General features: G+C 38.9%; 1 protein-coding gene across 3 annotated transcripts in view; it reads right to left on the reverse strand.

The window, feature by feature from the left end:
• Positions 1–15,243, reverse strand: part of LOC126284213 (X-linked retinitis pigmentosa GTPase regulator-like) — a 277,559-nt gene that overhangs the window by 53,977 nt on the left and 208,339 nt on the right. The gene's annotated exons all lie outside the window — the stretch shown is intronic.

A 15,243-nucleotide genomic window follows, 5' to 3' on the forward strand; every position in this document is an offset into this window, starting at 1 on the left:
ATTTACCCGGCAGGGTAAAAAGTCACCCAGCTTTGATATTTATGTTAAATTCTTTTTGTTTACAAAATAGGTGGTACTTTCTTTTGCAGACAGAAAATGTCTTCTGATAAAATACTAAGAACTCCAGAGGAAATAATATGAGAATTTGAGTGTCAAGAGGCTGAAAACGTATATTCCAGTGACTGATGAAGATGTGAGTGAACTTTGAAGCAAAAATGAGACATGCATGAGAAAAAATTTACCCAAAAAGCTTCACATAAAGAAGAGCAAAAAAGTTCCTTTGAATGCTGTGACTCTTCGAAACCAGTGGGCAAAGACCATCAGTAAAATATTTATCAACGTTGCCATAACAGTTTAGTTTGAAAACGTCTGATGTATTCAAAATTTCATCAAATTTTGAAATTAATTTATAAAAATCTATATTTCCTTTAATATGAGGATCTATTTTTTTCTTAGTTGTTAGCTTTATATTTTTTACCAATTTACATTTTATTTGTGATATGATGCTAAACAATTCCTTCAATGTTTCTTACACTTTATGTTACGTACTATTGTGTTTCGCGCAGTGTTATAACAAAACTGGTAATTGAATATAACAGATGAGTACAATCTCACATTTCCACATATGACAAGTATGATACAATAAAATACACTGATGTTATAATTATTATTTACTTTGTCATATTTCCAAAGATTAACAATAGTCTGTAATAAAAGTTGCATATTGTTTAAGTATTATTTTATATTACCCCTTGTAATTGGACACATTCCTCTGACATAACCCCGCCCCCCCCCCCCCCCCTTTTTTAATAGATATAGCTGATACCAGGAATATTTTCGAATCTTGTATACGTGATCATTATCTCAGCTGTTTAACTAAATGAATTTCATATATTTTGTATATGATGTGTTGTATTTCAGGCTAAAATGTATAAAAAGAAATTAATTTGTTGCAATAGATATTTACTAGCTCTGTTTGTATAGCTAAAATTCTTCTTCTTTTAGAAATACTTGAAATTATGAAATATCATGCATACTTCAAATTCATAATATTAATTGGACAATCTAACACTAATTATTAAATTTATTACCAGATTCATTTACAAAATAATGATATAACAAGGTGATGATTCTTCTTTTGTCAAGAAAGTTTGTAAACTCTTTTGTTTTGTTAACTCTTTGGAATGTGTTAGCACTGCAGAATGAGTTAGTAGTAGTGGGCATGCCTCTGATGAAATGGATGTGTTTTTAATTTTAATTTATGAAAATGGAGATAGTGAAGTCAGTGTGATATAGAACAATGGGATTTAAAAAAACGACAACATAAAAACAGAAAATACTTTGTCAATTATCTACATCTACATGATCACTCTGCAATTCACACTTAAGTGCGTGGCAGAGGGTTCATTGAACCATTTTCATACTAGTTCTCTACCATTCCATTCTCAAATGGCGCGTGGGAAAATGGAACACCCAAATCGTTTCGTTTGAGCTCTGATTTCTTATTTTATTGTGATGATAATTTCTCTCTACGTAGGTGGGTGTCAACAAAATATTTTCACTTGGAAGAGAAAGTTGGTGATTGAAATTTCATAAATAGATCTCGCCACAAAGAAAACCGCCTTTGTTTCAGTGACTGCCACACCAACTTGCGTATCATATCAGTGACAATCTCACCCCTACTGCTCGATAACATGAAACGAGCTGCCCTTCTTTGCAATTTTTTTATGTACTCCGTCAATCCTACCTGGTAAGGATCCCACACCATGCAGCAATATTCCAGCAGAGGATGAGCAAGAGTAATGTAGGCTTTCACTTTAGTGGATTTGTCACATCTTCTAAGTGTTCTGCCAACAAAAAGCAGTCTTTGCTTCACCTTCCCCATAATATTATCTGTGTGGTCTTTCCAATTTAAGTTGCTTGTAATTGGAATTCCTAGGTATTTAGTCTAATTGACAGCCCTTAGATTTGTGTGAATTATCATATACCCAAAATTTATCGGATTTCTTTTAGTACCCATGTGGATGTGACCTCTGACTTTTCTTTGTTATTGCCAATTGCCACTTTTTGCACCACACAGGAATCCTCTCTAGATCATTTTGTAACTGGAACTGATCATCTGATGATTTTACTAGACGGTAAATTACAGCGTCATCTGCAAAAGAATCTAAGGGGACTGCTGATTATCGCCTACCTCATTTATGTAACTCAGGAACAGCAGAGGGCCTATGACACTACCTTTCAGAACGCCAGATATAACTTCTGTTCTACTCGATGATTTACTGTCTATCACTACGAACTGTGACCTCTCTGAGAGGAAATCCTGACTCTAGCCACACAACTGAGACGATACTCCATACGCATGCAATTTGATTAATATATTAAAAACAAAGATTCCAAGACTTACCAAGCGGGAAAGCGCCGGTAGATAGGCACAATAAAACACAAACACACACACAGAATTTCTAGCTTTCACGACCGACGGTTGCTTCTTCAGGAAAGAGGGAAGGAGAGGGAAAGACAAAAGGATGTGGGTTTTAAGGGAGAGGGTAAGGAATCATTCCAATCCCGGGAGTGGAAAGACTTCCCTTAGGGGGAAAAAGGACAGATGTACACTCGCACACACACACATATCCATCCGCACATACACAGACACAAGCAGACAGGGGTATCTGTTGAGAGGCCAGACAAACGTGTGGTTCCTGAAGAGGGGCAGCAGCCTTTTCAGCAGTTGCAAGGGCAACAGTCTGGATGATTGACTGATCTGGCCTTGTAACAATAACCAAAACAGCCTTGCTGTGCTGGTACTGTGAACGACTGAAACCAAGGGGAAAATACAGCCGTAATTTTTCCTGAGGGCATGCAGCTTTACTGTATGATTAAATGATGATGGCGTCCTCTTGGGTAAAATATTCCGGAGGTAAAATAGTCCCCCATTCGGATCTCCGGGCGGGGACTACTCAAGAGGATGTCGTTATCAGGAGAAAGAAAACTGGCGTTCTACGGATCGGAGCATGTAATGTCAGATCCCTTAATCGAGCAGGTAGGTTAGAAAATTTAAAAAGGGAAATGGACAGGTTAAAGTTAGATATAGTGGGAATTAGAGAAGTCCGTTGGCAGGAGGAACAAGACCTCTGGTCAGGTGACTACAGGGTTATAAACACAAAATCAAACAGGGGTAATGCAGGACTAGGTTTAATAATGAATAGGAAAATAGGGATGCGGGTAAGCTACTACAAACAGCATAGTGAACACATTATTGTGGCCAAGATAGATACGAAGACCACACCTACTACAGTAGTACAAGGAGTATATAAGATGAACATCAACAAAAGCAAAATGAGGATAATGGAATGTAGTCGAATTAAGTCGGGTGATGCTGAGGGAATTAGATTAGGAAATGAGACACTTAAAGTAGTAAAGGAGTTTTGCTATTTGGGGAGCAAAATAACTGATGATGGTCGAAGTAGAGAGGATATAAAATGTAGACTGGCAATTCCAAGAAAAGCGTTTCTGAAGAAGAGAAATTTGTTAACATCGAATATAGATTTACGTGTCAGGAAGTCTTTTCTGAAAGTATTTGTATGGAGTGTAGCCATGTATGGAAGTGAAACATGGACGATAAATAGTTTAGACAAAAAGAGAATAGAAGCTTTCGAAATGTGGTGCTACAGAAGAATGCTGAAGATTAGATGGGTAGATCACATAACTAATGAGGAAGTATTGAATAGGATTGGGGAGTAGAGATTTGCGGCACAACTTGATAAGAAGAAGGGATCGGTTGGTAGGACGTGTTCAGAGGCATCAAGGGATCACCAATTTAATATTGGAGGGCAGCGTGGAGGGTAAAAATCGTAGAGGGAGACCAAGAGATGAATACACTAAGCAGATTCAGAAGGATGTAGGTTGCAGTAGGTACTGGGAGACGAAGCAACTTGCACAGGATAGAGTAGCATGGAGAGCTGCATCAAACCAGTCTCAGGACTGAAGACCACAACAACAACGAGATATCTATTTTTATGTCACTCATGCTAACAGCTGTTCTGGTTTTGAAATCTAGAATATTTGAATACTTACTTCGTCTTCTTTTGTGAAGGAATTACGGAAAACTGTATTTAGTAAGTCTGCTATAGTGGCGCCGTCATTGGTAACATTTCCATTGCTATTGCACAGTGATGGTATTGACTGTTTTTTGCCACTGGTGTACTTTACATACAACCAGAATATCTTTGGGACATGCAAAGGGTGCAAAAAAGGGCAGCTTGTTTTGTATTATTACGTAATAGGGGAGAGAGTGTGGCAGATATGATACACGAGTTGGGATAGAAGTCATTACAGCAAAGACGTTTTTCGTCGCGGCGAGACCTTTTTACGAAATTTCAGTCACCAACTTTCTCTTCCGAATGCGAAAATATTTTGTTGAGCCCAACCTACATAGGTAGGAATGATCATCAAAATAAAATAAGAGAAATCAGAGCTCGAACAGAAAGGTTTAGGTGTTCGTTTTTCCCGCGCGCTGTTCGAGAGTGGAATAGTAGAGAGATAGTATGATTGTGGTTCGATGAACCCTCTGCCAAGCACTTAAATGTGAATTGCAGAGTAGTCATGTAGATGTAGATGTACCATATTTTGAGACAATGTTTCAATGTGGAAACTATTAAAAGCACCTCGCATTGGCGTCCTCACTAAATTTCGAGCTTCTGTGAAACTTAGCCAGTCTTGGGGATTTTGCATTTTTCTGAATTTGGCATGCTTTTTTCGTTGCTTCTGGAAGTGTTCTGACGTGTTTTGTGTACCACGGTGGATCAGTCCCGTCCCATATTAACTTATGCGGTATGAATCTATCTATTGCTGTCGATACTGTTTCTTTGAATTTGAGCCATATCTGGTCTGCCCTTACACAATTAGCTTGGAAGGAATGGAGACTCAATCTTAGGAAGGCATCAGGTGAATTTTTATCTGCTGTTTTAAATAGATATATTTTGCATTTATTTTTAGTGGTTTTGGTTGATTTGGTTTTGAGCCTTGCTACAACGACCTTGCGTTCACTAATCCCAGTATCTGTCACGACGCTCTCTATTAGATCAGGATTATTTGTGACTAAGAGGTCAAGTGTGTTTTCACAACCATTTAATTCATGTGGGCCCATGAACTAATTGTTCAAAGTAATTATCAGAGAAAGCATTTAGTACAGTTTCGGAAGATGTTTTTTGTCTACCACCAGCTTTGAACATGTATTTTCACCAGCATATTGAGGGTAGATAGAAGTCTCCACCAATCATAACTGTATGAGTGGGGTACTTATTTACAATGAGATTCAGTTTTCTCTGAACAGTTCAGCTATTATATCATCTGTGCTGGGGGGTTGGTAGAAGGAGCCAATTATTATTTTGGTACGGCTGTTGAGTGTAACCTCTACCCATAGTAATTTGCAGGAACTATGTATTTCAACTTCACTACAAGATAAACTACTACCAACAGACACAAAAACACCATCGCCTACTTTATTTAATCTATCCTTTCTGAACACGGTTTGCGCCTCTGTAAAAATTTCGGCACAATTTATCTCCAGCTTTCTGTTCCTATAACAATTTCAGCTTCAGTGCTTTCTATCAGCGATTGAAGCTTTGGTACTTTTCCAACACAGCTACGACAATTTACAACTGCAGTACCGACTGTTGCTTGGTCTATTCGTGTCATTTCTGTGCCCTGTACCCTGTACCCTTTGAGACTGGAGCCCTTTTTGATCTTTCCCGAGACTGTCTAACCTAAACAACTGCCCAGTCTACACCACACAGCCCCTCCTACCCGTGTAGCACCTCCTGTGTATAGTGGACACCTTACCTATAGCAGAACCTGAAACACCAGCACCCTATGGCGCAAGTCGAGGAATCTGCAGCCTACACGGTCACAGAATCATCTGAGCCTCTGATTCCGACCCTCCACTTGCTTCTGTACGAAAGGTCCACAATCGGTCCTGTTGACAATGCTGCAGATTGTGAGTTCTGCCTTCATCCCGCTAACAAGACTGGCAGTTTTCACCAACTCAGATAGCCACTGGAAACCAGAGAGAATCTCTTCCGATCCATAGCGACACACGTTATTAGTGCCAACATGAGCCACCACCTGCAGTTGGCTGTTAACTAGAACCCACAAAGCCAAAACTGCAGCCTCCAGACTCTACCACTAGACATACTGCAGCCAACAATGGAAAATGAATATGTGTGTGTGTGTGTAAAGCTTTTGAAACTAATGAAGAGACTGAAAATTTACTGGTGATGGGTGGGAGGGTGAGATCACACCGTAAATCATTTTTTTTAAAAACAGAGATAATTTTTTACCCCACCTTCTTACTTAGGTCTCGGGATTCACACCTCGTTACTCTACAGTTAAGCACACTGTGGTGGAAGTCAATGGAGAAATTCCAAGTCAAGAACTGGGGTAAGGTGGCTCACCAATTACATTTCCTTTACAGGATATTCAAGATGGATATGCTCATTTTCGTGCTAGAAAGTGTAGGATGCATAAGCATGAATACCATAAAAAAAAAGTGTTCCAAAAGATTTTAGCATGTTATTTGAAATGTGTTATATGCCAAAAGATGGAAGTAGTCACATCAAGAATAAGTATGAGTTTGTACCCAACTACCCAAGAGCGAGTGTAGGATTTAGTGGCTGTGGACATGAAATGTAAATACCTTGTATTTTTTTCAGTACACTATTCCGTCTATACATTACACGAACAACCTGATACACTTGTATATTTTCACTGCATAACTTATCAATTCAAAGTATTGGCAATAATAACTTAGAACGGAAAAAAAAAATTATTTCTTATACTTTCACAGTTTCATCCCATTTTCTTAATAAAATAGTATATAAATTACTTGTAAATTCGAATAGGGACTACTTTATTTGTTTCTTTAAAATATCATCTGCATGTGTTCAAAATGTTAAAAATTTTACATGTGTTGCTTCAAGATCAAATAAATTTGGTAATTTTTTATAAAGAAGGAGGTGGGTTGCAGTACTAAAAAGGCAGAATTGTATTATTTCTATCAATATCAATGTCAAAAACAATACAGTAGCTTTTCAAAATATAGATCCATGTAGTGTGTAAAAGTTCTAAGAATTCTGTTGCTCCAGTGACCAGTGAAGATACCAGAAAGGTAACTGATTTTCAGTTTCTGACAAAACATTATTATAAATGTAAATCAGTGAACCAATCAGAACACACCTGTGCTACTGAAATTTTCAGTCCATCCGGAGATGAAACGGGTGATTGTTATTCTGACATTGGCCTCTCAATACATATGTTCTTTACTGTGGCCCCCCCCCCCCCCCTCCCCCCATGAACCATGGACCTTGCCGTTGGTGGGGAGGCTTGCGTGCCTCAGCGATACAGATTGCCGTACCATAGTACCGTAGGTGCAACCACAATGGAGGGGTATCTGTTGAGAGGCCAGACAAACATGTGGTTCCTGAAGAGAGGCAGCAGCCTTTTCAGTAGTTGCAGGGCAACAGTCTGGATGATTGACTGATCTGGCCTTGCAACATTAACCAAAACAGCCTTGCTGTGCTGGTAATGCGAACGGCTGAAAGCAAGGGGAAACTACAGCCGTAATTTTTCCGGAGGACATGCAGCTTTACTGTATGATTAAATGACGATGGAGTCCTCTTGGGTAAAATATTCCGGAGGTAAAATAGTCCCCCATTCGGATCTCCGGGCGGGGACTACTCAGGAGGACGTCGTTATCAGGAGAAAGAAAACTGGCGTTCAGCGGATCGGAGCGTGGAATGTCAGATCCCTTAATCGGGCAGGTAGGTTAGAAAATTTAAAAAGGGAAATGCATAGGTTAGAGTTACATATAGTGGGAATTAGTGAAGTTCAGTGGCAGGAGGAACAAGACTTTTAGTCAGGGTAATACAGGGTTATAAACACAAAATCAAATAGGGGTAATGCAGGAGTAGGTTTAATTATGAATAAAAAAATAGGAGTGCGGGTAAGCTACTACAAACAGCATAGTGAACGCATTATTGTGGCCAAGATAGACACAAAGCCCATGCCTACTACAATAGTACAAGTTTATATGCTAACTAGCTCTGCAGATGATGAAGAAATTGAAGAAATGTATGATGAGAGAAAAGAAATTATTCACGTAGTGAAGGGAGACGAAAATTTAATAGTCATGTGTGATTGGAATTCATCAGTAGGAAAAGGGAGAGAAGGAAACATAGTAGGTGATTATGGATTGGGGGAGAGAAATGAAAGAGGAAGCCACCTCGTAGAATTTTGCACAGAGCAAAACTTAATCATAGCTAACACTTGGTTCAAGAATCATGAAAGAAGGTTGTATACGTGGAAGAATCCTGGAGATACTAAAAGGTATCAGATAGATTATATAATGGTAAGACAGAGATTTAGGAACCAGGTTTTAAATTGTAGGACATTTCCAGGGGCAGATGTGGACTCGGACCACAATCTATTGGTTATGACCTGTAGATTAAAACTGAAGAAACTGCAAAAATGTGGGAATTTAAGGACATGGGATCTGGATAAACTGAAAGAACCAGAGGTTGTACAGAGTTTCAAGGAGAGCATAAGGGAACAATTGACAGGAATGGGGGAAAGAAACACAGTAGAAGAAGAATGGGTAGCTCTGAGGGATGAAGTAGTGAAGGCAGCAGAGGATAAAGTAGGTAAAAAGACGAGGGCTGCTAGAAATCCTTGGGTAACAGAAGAAATATTGAATTTAATTGATGAAAGGAGAAAATATAAAAATGCAGTAAATGAAGCAGGCAAAAAGGAATACAAACGTCTCAAAAATGAGATCGACAGGAAGTGCAAAATGGCTAAGCAGGGATGGCTAGAGGACAAATGTAAGGATGTAGAAGCTTATCTCACTAGGGGTAAGATAGATACTGTGTACAGGAAAGTTAAAGAGACCTTTGGAGATAAGAGAACCACGTGTATGAATATCAAGAGCTTAGATGGAAACCCAGTTCTAAGCAAAGAAGGGAAAGCAGAAAGGTGGAAGGAGTATATAGAGGGTCTATACAAGGGCGACATTCTTGAGGACAATATTCTGGAAATGGAAGAGAATGTAGATGAAGATGAAATGGGAGATATGATACTGCGTGAATAGTTTGACAGAGCACTGAAAGATCTGAGTCGAAACAAGGCGCCCGGAGTAGACAACATTCCATTAGAACTACTGACGGTCTTGGGAGAGCCAGTCCTGACAAAACTGTACCATCTGGTGAGCAAGATGTATGAGACAGGCGAAATACCCTCAGACTTCAAGAAGAATATAATAATTCCAATCCCAAAGAAAGCAGGTGCTGACAGATGTGAAAATTACCGAACTATCAGTTTAATAAGTCACAGCTGCAAAATACTAACACGAATTCTTTACAGAGGAATGGAAAAACTGGTAGATGCGGACCTCGGGGAGGATCAGTTTGGATTCCGTCGAAATGTTGGAACACGTGAGGCAATGTTGACCTTACGACTTATCTTAGAAGAAAGATTAAGAAAAGGCAAACCTACGTTTCTAGCATTTGTAGACTTAGAGAAAGGTTTTGACAATGTTGACTGGAATACTCTCTTTCAAATTCTGAATGTGGCAGGGATAAAATAAAGGGAGCGAAAGGCTATTTACAATTTGTACAGAAACCAGATGGCAGTTATTAGAGTCGAGGAGCATGAAAGGGAAGCAGTGGTTGGGAAAGGAGTGAGACAGGGTTGTAGCCTCTCCCCGATGTTATTCAATCTGTATATTGAGCAAGCAGTAAAGGAAACAAAAGAAAAAATTTGGAGTATGTATTAAAATTCATGGAGAAGAAGTAAAAACTTTGAGGTTCGCCGATGACATTGTAATTCAACCAGAGACGGCAAAGGACTTGGAAGAGCAGTTGAACGGAATGGACAGTGTCTTGAAAGGAGGATATACATTGAACATCAACAAAACCGAAACGGGGATAATTGAATATAGTCAAATTAAATCGGGCGATGCTGAGGGAATTATATTAGGAAATGAGACACTTAAAGTAGTAAAGGAGTTTTGCTATTTGGGAAGTAAAATAACTGATGATGGTCGAAGTAGAGAGGATATAAAATGTAGACTGGCAATGGCAAGGAAGCATTTCTGAAGAAGAGAAATTTGTTAACATCGAATATAGATTTATGTATCAGGAAGTCGTTTCTGAAAGTATTTGTTTGGAGTGTAGCCATGTATGGAAGTGAAACATGAGGGATAAATAGTTTGGACAAGAAGAGAATAGAAGCTTTCGAAATGTGGTGCTACAGAAGAATGCTGAAGATAAGGTGGATAGATCACGTAACTAATGAGGAGGTATTGAATAGGATTGGGGAGAAGAGAAATTTGTGGCACAACGTGACTAGAAGAAGGGATTGGTTAGTAGGACATGTTTTGAGGGATCAAGGGATCACAAATTTCGCATTGGAGGGCAGCATGGATGGTAAAAATCGTAGAGGGAGACCAAGAGATGAGTACACTAAGCAGATTCAGAAGGATGTAGGTTGCAGTAGGTACTGGGAGATGAAGAAGCTTGCACAGGATAGAGTAGCATGGAGAGCTGCATCAAACCAGTCTCAGGACTGAAGACAACAACAACAACAACAACAACAAGACTATCACAAAACAGGAATGTGTGGATCACGTCAGAAGGGGATGGGCACCAGTCTGAGGAAGTTGACAGTAAGTCTGAGAAACAAGAATCTTTCTTATTGTAAAGCAACAAGGGGTACACTGGCAGACAAAATTATTGATTAATTACAACAATACTATTGGGTGGTTATCAGGAATAACTCTAATGATTTGTTCAAAATGTGGCAGGCATTATGGACTACGTTCTTCCTCAACATGTCAACAGATGGCAAACAAATTCATCCACTTTGCCCTCCTGGTCTGTATTCATGCACACTCACTTCATGCAGTTAAAAACATTCCATCCCAGCAGCAGTCTTGGAAGTCATAAAGCCCATTTACAAAGAACTGCTGTGTCCCGACTTGTTGAAGAAGTGTCTACATACACAATCTCAGAATCCAAATATTCAAAATCTCATAGGGACTCGCACACCAACAAATATTTTAGTTGGGAGAAAGACACTAAAAGGGGGTGGGGAGGTTATTTGATGCTGTTATTGCTATGGATAATTGCAAACAATGATAGGAATGAAGTGATACAGCATGTGGGAATTATTCCTGGAGTAAATTTTAAAGGAATGGACAAGGTTAGCATCAATAAAACACAGTATGCAACAGAAATGGCCAGTGAGGAGTTCATATGGGAGTAAAGAATGAGATTCATGGAAAATGATCAATAGGATGATACACAGTATGGTGTAGGGTGCTTCTGAGTGAGTAAAAATAAAAACAGAACGTATACTAAGTAAGTTTGAGTCATTTTGAAATTTAGAAGCTGTTTCTGCAACTTTACAATTTCAGTTGAATTACTCCCTAAATCTTTGGAACCACTTGGAGTAGAATATTCATATTTTTAGGGAATTGCAACAAAGATATACTAAGTCTACTGAACTAAAATAAAAACACAATGTTGAGTATACTAAAATTGTTTTGAAGAAAGTACAAAAAATTATACAGAACACAGATAAAAATTTGTACTTCCCAAAAGACTGGCTGAAATTCAATGATTTTAATTCAGTACACCAGTAATATAATGTGTTATGTCCTGTTAAAGTTTCATACCTACTGCCACTTTGGTTTCTGAAATACAGGAAGCCGGGTTAAATACATGGTGTTCCAACTCCCTTTACATAGTCAACTAACATTTTTGTTTAATACTCTCAGTATTTTGTTTTGTACAGACTTAAAATATCGCAATTTTTGTAATTTACAATCTTCGCTGCTTTATGTAAAGTAAATCCCCTATTTGTCACATGAAAATGAGGTAACAAATGTAAAACAGTTTAAATGACTCTATATAATGAATAATTACTGTGTACATGAAAGCCTTCAACAAATTGTAAAATGGTAAGAATAAACATAAAAGTGGAGCAGATAAAGAATTGTATGAAAAAGATCAAATATTTATAGCAGAAAAAGTTTTTTTGTATGAGAACTTGACGTCGACCAATTCAATGAAGAATCGACCAATTCAATGAAGAATTTTGAATAACTTAGCATAATCTGTTAAAAATGTTTACATATAATAAAGTTAGTGGTTCATGGTGTGGGTTCGTGTAGTCATGTCCTAGTTTATGAACCACTGGCAATGTATGAGTGGCCAAGTAAGTGGTCCCGACAGTCGAGATACCAGTTACTTTGGAATAAGGGTGGGCATCTCGGACATATTCTGAGTCGTGGTCACCTTTGTGTGCAAACGGCAAAGACTACCAAATCCACCGGTTAGTCCCTCAGCTGTTAGGGGTAAAACCCAATGGGACTCGGGGCAAGTAAGGCTAGCAACCTGCTTCCCTGGTACTTTAAATATGATGCTGGCAACAATCAGAGCAAAATGCCTCAGACCTTTGGAGGTAACGGAGTCCCATCTCTAACTGAAAAACGAGGGACTCCTAAGATATGACTTGGCAAACAAATGGTAATGAGATGGGGAGCTATTAATATCAATGGGGGCTACTCTGGGAAGAAGGTAGAGATGGCAGAGGCTGCAAGTAAGATGGGGCTGGACGTTTTAGTTGTTAGTGACATTCGGGTAAGGGGTGAGAAAGAAGAGAAAGTGGGAGAATACAAGGTCTACCTGTCAGGAGTCAAAGCAGGAATAGCACAATGGGGTGTAGGGATTTTCATCAGGAAAGAAATGGAACCCAGCGTAGTTGCAATAAGGTATGTAAACGTACGACTGATGTGGATAGATTTGACAGTGTCTAGCAAGAAAACTAGGATTGTGTCAGTGTATTTGCATTGTGAAGGGACAGATCAACATAAGGTGGATAGTTTTTATGAGGCACTCAGTGATGTAGTTGTTAGAGTAAAGGACAAGGACAGTGTTCTGCTCATGGGTGATTTTAATGCCAGGATTGGAAATCGAACAGAAGGGTATGAAAAGGTTATGGGTAAATTTGGAGAGGATATGGAGGCCAACAGGAACAGGAAACAACTCTTGGATTTCTGTGCCAGTATGGGCTTAGTAATCACAAACTCCTTTTTTAAACATAAGAACATTCACCGGTATACTTGGGAAGGCAGGGGAACCAGATCTGTCATTGACTATATAATAACAGATCAGGTATTCAGGAAGGCTGTTAGGGACACAAGTGTATTCAGGGGATTCTTTGATGACACTGATCATTATTTAATCTGCAGTGAAATTGGGATTGTGAGGCCGAAAGTGCAGGAGGTCAGGTCCATATGTAGGAGGATAAGAGTGGAGAAACTTCAGGATAAGGAAATCAGCACAAGTACGTAACAGCGATCTCAGAAAGGTACCAGTTAGTTGAATGTTGTCAATTACAGTCATTGGAAAAGGAATTGAGAAGGTACAGGGACACAGTACTAGAAGTGGCTAAAGAATGTCTTGGAACAGTAGTGTGTAAAAGTAGAATGAAGCAAACAGCTTGGTGGAATGACACAGTCAAGGCAGCCTGTAAAAGGAAAAAGAAGGCGTATCAAAAATGGCTACATACTAGAACTCAGGTAGACAGAGAAAGTTATGTTGAAGAAAGAAACAAAGCCAAACAGATAATTGCAGCATCCAAGAAGAAATCTTGGGAAGACTTTGGAAACAGGTTGGAGACTATGGGTCACGCTGCTGGAAAACCATTCTGGAGTGTAATTAGTACTCTTCGAAAGGGAGGTAAGAAGGAAATGACAAGTATTTTGGACAGGTCAGGAAAACCACTGGTGAACCCTGTGGATGCCTTGGGCAGAGGGAGGGAATATTTTGAAGAGTTGCTCAATGTAGGTGAAAATACGATCAGTAATGTTTCAGATCGTAAGCATTTATTTGATCTGTGCATTTTTAATCAACAACAAAAATGCCACAGAATCCACTGTATCAATCTGATTAATCTAAAGAGAGAATCTTTCAATGCATTTCAGCTTCTGTTTGAATAACAATGGCACAAAATGGATAAGTCCCCCCCCCCCCCCCCCAATTGTATGTCTGTTACAAGTTTTAATGAGATGCAGTGTCAGTTGCACAAACATATACAAACATTATGATGAAAAGTAACAATATGTACAACAGTTTCAAGAAAAAACAATATGTACAACAGTTTCAAGAAAACATTATCATTTTTGTTTTCATAAGACATCAACTGAATTTGAATGCAGAAAATATGGCAGAGCTTTATGTGGTATGCAAAAATGAATGCGTGGACAATGTTAATAAAGACGTAACTGTGTTTCTTCCTTGTGTATAAGGCCTCAAATTATTCGTCAAAGGCTGCACACATTTCTCTCGAGGCATGCTGTGGCACTGAGATCTTTGTATTAGCTGTAGTCTTCTCTGTAGCACTGATTTCAAACCAAAGCAATTAATTACCCTGTGTTAATTACAGTGGTAAGAGAATGGACTAATACTTGGGAAGACAGCAGTTCAAATCCTCATCCATTCATCCAGATTTAGGTTGGCCACAATTTCCCTTAATGGTTTAACATGAATGGCAGAATGGCTCAGTTCAAAGGGAATGAGAGATTTCCTTCCTGATCCTTCCATAATCCAAACTTGTGCTCTGTTTCTAAAGACCTCATCATCAATAGGACATTAAATTCTAATCTTCCATCCTTCTTCAATGTTAATTTTCCCTCAATATAAGCATTCATTCAATAAAGAACACATGTAGTAGCAAAGTGTGTAGTTTGACAACAGCTCATGTTTGGTTTTTGTTGCAGTGTGTGAACACCATGTCTGCCTCACACAGGCCGACTAAACATTAAAGACTGTACTGGTGGAGAACTGCATGAGTATCACTTGCGTAAATTAGAACAGCAAGTAACAACTGGTGATTTTAATAACAGTGTAGGGGGTCATTTATTTTGGCAGGAGTTATGTATACTGGGTGTCACCTAATTCCCAGATCTAATCCTAAAAAAAACATACATCCTGCAGGATTCTGGAACAATTTCTAAGGCATTCTGCCCTGAGTGTGGACTGCATGAGAAAAGTTTTTGTACATACGAAGTCATCAAACCAAGAAGCCATTGCGACCATGGGCAGAGATGATGTTACAGTACAACACCAGAGCAGAATTTGAGACAGAAGTTGTGAATATTCCACTGCGTCACACACTGTCTAA

The sequence above is a fragment of the Schistocerca gregaria genome, chromosome 8 (genome assembly GCF_023897955.1).
Source record: "Schistocerca gregaria isolate iqSchGreg1 chromosome 8, iqSchGreg1.2, whole genome shotgun sequence".
NCBI classification, from domain to species: Eukaryota; Metazoa; Arthropoda; class Insecta; order Orthoptera; family Acrididae; genus Schistocerca; species Schistocerca gregaria.